The sequence below is a fragment of the Stegodyphus dumicola genome, chromosome 8, assembly GCF_044657685.1.
Source record: "Stegodyphus dumicola isolate Sdum_Otavi_A_Nest chromosome 8, ASM4465768v1".
NCBI classification, from domain to species: Eukaryota; Metazoa; Arthropoda; class Arachnida; order Araneae; family Eresidae; genus Stegodyphus; species Stegodyphus dumicola.
This window is the reverse complement of record NC_140775.1, coordinates 115,236,578-115,243,039: the sequence shown is the minus strand read 5'-3', so window position 1 is coordinate 115,243,039 and position 6,462 is coordinate 115,236,578.

The following is a 6,462-nucleotide window of genomic DNA, read 5'->3' as shown; positions in this document are numbered from 1 at the left end:
ATACTGGAATTAAAGAAACATTTCCCTTAGTATACTTTTAAATGAAAAAGATTATATGATTTCTTTATATTCATTTTTTTAATTTACTTTTAGCACAATAAATATCAAAACAGATTCTTTCATTTTAGAATCAATGCAACTAAAAATTAATTTGTTGTTTACTTTATTTTAAATGGAAATTGGCAGTATTTATGAAAATAAAAGTAATTCCACTACTTAATTTTGTAGGAATAAATTTACAACTTTTGTTAAAATTAAAAATTAACGAAAATATGAAACTCCTATTACATTAAAAGAAATATTTGTTTGTCCTACATTAATAGGCAGTGCAGTTATACAGAATTTTCAGATCCTTCAATTGACTCTCCAGGAATTGCTTTCTGCTATAAACAGATTTCCAAAGGAAATTTATTTGTATTTTAAATGCTGCAAAACACTGAAGTCTGTCCTAATGAAAAGAATCCCATGGAGTTACATTTTCCTTTAAAATCGGTTTTCTTCCTCTGGGTGGTGGCAAAGACTAAGGTGACCAGACTTCCCGATTTAGGCGGGACAGACCGGATTTCAGACTTTGTGTCCTGAGTTCCCTCGCTTATCACGCCGGGACACCTATTTGATCCGCTTTTCTGCAAAACAGACTCTTAACGTCAATTAACTTGAATTTTCTTTTAAATGCATTGCAACAGAATGGTGTGACAAAAAATGTTGGTCGTTTCTGCACAGACAACTCTAACACGAATTTCGGGGGATTAAAAAGAAGAGGTAGAAACAGCGTTTTTGCAATATTACAAGATGCCGTCGGGAGGAAATTGCTAAATATTGGTTGTGCTGCTCATATCGTCCACAACACAATCCAAACAGCAGGAGATTGCTTGCAAATTGATGTGGAAGCAGTTATTATGAAACATTATTATTACAGTCAAAAGTCGTTAATTCGGACACCCATAATCCGGAATGATCTATAATCCGGACCTCAAAGCTACAAACTTTCTGCGCATGCATCGCATTGACACATGCACGTAAGACCTTTATGGCTGCGAATATGCATGTGCAAAATACGTTTACGAATGCGTGTTTAATGTGTAACGGACGGTATAAGCTAAGCTAAAATTATCTAATTCAGTTAATGTTGCAGATTGCGTTGTTCCTTAATCTTCGAATTGGATCCGGCTTATTATTTTTTGCAGACTGTTAGAGCATTTTTATAAAAGTAAGCTTGAACTTTCGATTATGTCAAATAGAATTTCCGATATATATTTACTAATATGTAAAGATCTACAAAACGAAAGTATGTTTCGAAGTCCATTAAACAAAAAGTGGAATTACTGCAAAATATGGATGAAGGCATATCCTTTGTTTATCTAACCATTCCGAAATCTGTTTATCAATTTCACGCTGCTCTGCGGTGGGGGGGGATGTCGCGGCACGCAATGAACTGGAAGTTGATCTGTCAGCACTCTTCTTATCTTCAGGGCAGATGTTTTTATTTTATTTGGCTTATAATTCCTTACTAAATGTAGTATTTCATCTCGATGTACTTCGTCTTTGATATGATTTAAATCAAATTCCTCGTCATTATAATTCGCTTCCGATAGCGAAGAAAGTGACACAGAGTTTATTGAAAACGAAACAATTTCAATTGACAAATTAGTCGGTATTCTCGACACAGCAATTATAGGACTTGAACAGCGGAACTTTGTAACTGAACAAGAAATTATGTCTGTTTATAGAATTAAAGAGAAAGTATTATCACATAAAAAACGAAGCAACTTAAACAACAACTTACAAATAAAGAAATGTTTAATAAAATAAACAAATAAATATTAAGTTTTTTTTTTTGGTAAATTTTGATACCCTTTAGATCATAACTGTTCTTTATTTCATAAAGTATGGTTTCATACTTTTAATTTTATAATTTCTGCATGCCATATTACCAGATTTAAACTGAAAATCGATAATCCGGAATCGCCGAAGTCCCGACGAGTCCGGATTAACGACTTTTGACTGTATTTCTATATCTACTCTGTTTGTGTTGAGTCATTCAAAGAATTTTGCGACTTTGTCTGTGTAGAGTACCAGCGCATTTGGGTAAACTAGATGGTTATCACTCATGCCTGCAGTAGAGAGAGTTTCAAAATTGTTTTCTGCACTGAAATCCTATTTCTTGTAGGAATGGAAGTGCCCAACCCTATTCCGAAACTTTTTTGAGAATCCCTGTGCTGAATTGTGGCTCTATTTCGTATATAATATCGCTGTGGTGTTTCAAGCAGCAATTCTGCACATAGAAGCGCAGACTGTAACAGCATTGGAAGTATCTTCTGAACTGGATGATTTAACACATAAATGCCCTGAGCAAAGCACAAAAAACCTTTTTGCCAAATGAAGTACGTATGCTGATTACCCAATTAGAAGAGGAAGGATTGGCGAGAAAAAATGTCATTATAAGAACCAATTGTAAATTTTTACGACAACTGTAATGGATATCTGAAAAAGAGGGCTGATCAATTCGAAGATCCAAGTGCATTTAAGAAGCCAACGTCGTGGAAAAAAGTACAAGAGAGCGTGCAACTTTTTGGGTGAAAGATTCGATTGACATCGATGATAACTAGTTATTTGACAAAGTAAGCTATATTAGGCGATTTACTTTACCGCAAAAGATTGCAGATTGGAATTGTCAGAAAACTAGTCTGGACTGTCAATGGGTTAAAATTTTTCGCCATTTCAAAGATAAAAACGGGCCATGTGCGCAAATCCAGAAAATTATGGAGTTTTATTGTGTCTTCCAGGGACAAATGCTGCCAGTGAATGAGTTTTCTCGTGTATGAATATCATATGGACAACTGAAAAGACGCAGTTAAAACTGTAAACACTACAAGCAATGTTAATGGTGACATGCAATTTTGAGTTTGACAGATCCTGTAGTTCCTGTGATGAAGTCTATGAAAGACTTCTACAAGAGCCAAAACTTCTTAGAAGTATTCATTCGTCAATGAAATAAGTTTACGGAGCAACTTCACAGGATGATCCTTCTAGGTCAGCGGCTGATGAGGAACGCCCATCGTCCGTGTTGAATTAATACACTTGCCGCGTCATGTGCTGGATGGTAACTTTCAAGCAGTAAGGTAGGTAGGAAGTTACAAACTTTTATTTGATTGCTTTTTTTTTTTTTTTTTTAATTCTTTGTTCACTCTTACTGAAAGCGCATGAGTTGTCTCAGTCCAGATCCCAAAATCCATGATTGTTGACTTAATAATTGATTCATTCTGAGATATGGATAAATTCTATTTTTTTCTTTCAATAGTAGGGTCTGTTTAACACACACGCTAATTCGCAAATGATGGGTAATTCTTTACAGGACAATGTGACTTCACTAAAAATTTTGCACTCTGTATTTTCCCCTTCAAAGGGGGCTTCGCCCTCTCCCACTACCCAAATTTGGATCCTAGCGTCCCGCTTTGCCCTCCGGAAAATCTGGTCACCTTACAAAGACTTTTTTAATGAATCAATGTTTTATGCTATGCAAATTTTCAAGTTATCACAATGAAATTTTTAAATTTCTTTGTGAAAGATTCCTTTCTTAATTTTTTAAGCTTTTTAAATATAATTCCGGAAATTAATATCTTTTCATTGTCTGTTTCAGCAAGTGATACATTAAAGCAAAACTAGATGTGATTAAGTTAGGTAATTAAACTAGATGTAATTTTTAAATTTCTAATAACAAAATAAGGAATCGTGTTTGCAGAAGTGAAATACATTAATTTAAAATGCAATTATTGTTTCAAATAAAGTTTATCTATTTAAAATGTGTCTTAAATAGACATTTCTATTTATATTAATTTTTGTTACATATATTAAATTTTCTCTAATGGATAAAATTCTGTTAAAATACAGTTTGAAATTTAGTTTCATTTATAAAAGGAAGTAACTTGTACTTTTGGAGAGAACATTTTGACTTCCTTCATATATAAGTAATGATGAAATGTAATTAATTTCCTTATTTTTTATTTTGTTATTGTTTAAATAATTTATGTATCTATTTAAAAAATTAATACTATAATTATACTCTCTCAAGTACGAAATGCTTTTACGTAGTTGGTTTTCATGTTTTTCTTAATAGTAAAGTGAATACGAGCTGATTTCCCTTACAAAGTCCTCTGGAAAGGCAGCCCTGTATGTTTTGTCATGTTTAATTAATCTAACCTACAAAATATTTTTCTTTAACTAAATCTCTTAATAAGGAAATTGGGTTACTTTAATAACACAACTTAAATATATTACAGTCAAAAGTCGTTAATCCGAACTCGTCGGGACTTCGGCGATTCCGGATTATCGATTTTTCCGGATTATAGATCATCAGTTTAAATCTCGTAAGATAGCATGCAGAAATTCTAAAATTAAAAATATGAAACCGTAATTTATGAAAAAGAGAACAATTATGATCTAAAGGGTATCAAAATTTGCAAAAAGAAAAAGCTTAATATTTATTTGTTTACTTTATTAAACATTTCTTTCAATGTAAGTTGTTTAAGTTTTGCTTCGTTTCATGTGATAATACTTTCTCTTTAATTCTATTAAACAGACATAATTTCTTGTTCAGTTACAAAGTTCCGCTGTTCAAGTCCTATAATTGCTGTGTCGAGAACACCGACTAATTTGTCAATCGAAATTTTTTCGTTTTCAATAACCTCTGTCACTTTTCTTCGCTATCGGAAGCGAATTATAATGACGAGGAACTTGTTTTAAATCATATCAAAGACGGAGCATATCGAGATGAAATACTACATTTGGTAAAGAAATTATAAGCCAAATAAAATAAAAACATCTGCGCTGAAGATAAGGATAGTGTTGACAGATCAACTTCCAATTCATTACGTCGCGGCGTTCCCCCCGCCGAGCAGCGTGAAATTGATAAACAGATTTCGGATTTCAAAACATACTTTCGCTTTAGATCCTTTACATATTAACAAATATATATCGGAAATTTTATTTGATATAATCGAAAGTTTAAGCTTACTTTTATAAAATTGCTCTTACAGTCTGCAAAAAATAATAAACCGGATCCAATTCGAAAATTAAGGAACAACGCAATCATCAACATTAACTGAAATAGATAATTAGATAATTTTAGCTTATACGTCCATTATACATAAAACGCGCACGCGAAAACGTATTCTGCACTTGCGCACACTCATATGCGCAGTTGTAAAAGGTCTTACGCGCACGCGAAAAAGACTCTGCGCATGTGTCAAGGCGGCGCATGCGCAGAAAGTTTTTAGTTTTGAGGTCCGGATTATAGATCATTCCGAATTATGGGTGTCCGAATTAACGACTTTTGACTGTATATATAAAAGCGTGGAGGGGGGGAATCCAATATAATACATTTTAAAAATAATCTCGGAAATTTGCATAGAAACACGTTAAAAGTTCAGTATTGTAAGGTAATATGTCATTTATAAAAGTTCAAGAATTAAAATAACTTATTATATATAACTAGAACCTGATTATGGAAGTATGGCATCATTTGTAATGTGATGTTAAGTACCACACATTAATTAATTAATTATTTTGTGAAATTAATTTTAAAATATAGCAGAGTGATGAAAGTGCTAAAATAAGGTGCATAAAATAAATTCCTTTTTCACATTATCTTTTAATATTAAAAAGAACAAAAAATGAATTATATCTACCAATTAAAACTGACCCCCTAAATTAAAATTTCTAAACAGTGAGACAAAAATGAGAGCAAACTTTTGATGATGCCCTTGCTTCTGCACTCTTTCTAATACAAATAAAAGTTAATCGATTATCAGCTCATTATTTCATTTTGTTCACAGTATTAAAATTACTGGTACTTACGTACTGTCGCAAACCATCTTAGTAGAATTAGCCTAATTTTCAGAAAGTACCAAACTGTAGCAATCATGCGCATAGCCATTCTTCCGGCAGCTATTCGCGTAATAATCGTTTCAGTCAAGCAACGCCGCCGGTTTCGTATGCGTTCTATTTTGTTGTCTTCTAAGTTCCAACAGTTTTTATACACAAGTCGAGATATTTTTTTCTCTTAAACTTGGTTTTAAAATATGAGTTTGTGGAATTCGCCAGCAGTGAAAGAAACTACGGTAAAATTTCGGCCGTAATACAGAATTTTGCTGAAATTTTTTTAACGGGAACAAAGAGAAAATTCGCTTTCTAGATAGCCGCTGTTGACGAAGATTGCCCGAAGCCGAGTTTCCGCAATTCTCTGATTATTTTTTTAATGAAACGAGATTGCTGTGTACTTCAGAAGAATAACGAAAAAAGGTACAGAAAGATTCGAAGAAGAATGTGTCCCCTCCCAAATGTATTACATAATGCTTATTTAATAATTCAAATTTGTAGTTTAAATTACTAAAGTATGTTTTAGTTTCCTATTTTGATGCTGTTTACCAAGCTTACTATGGATATCGATAGTTTGGGATTCTA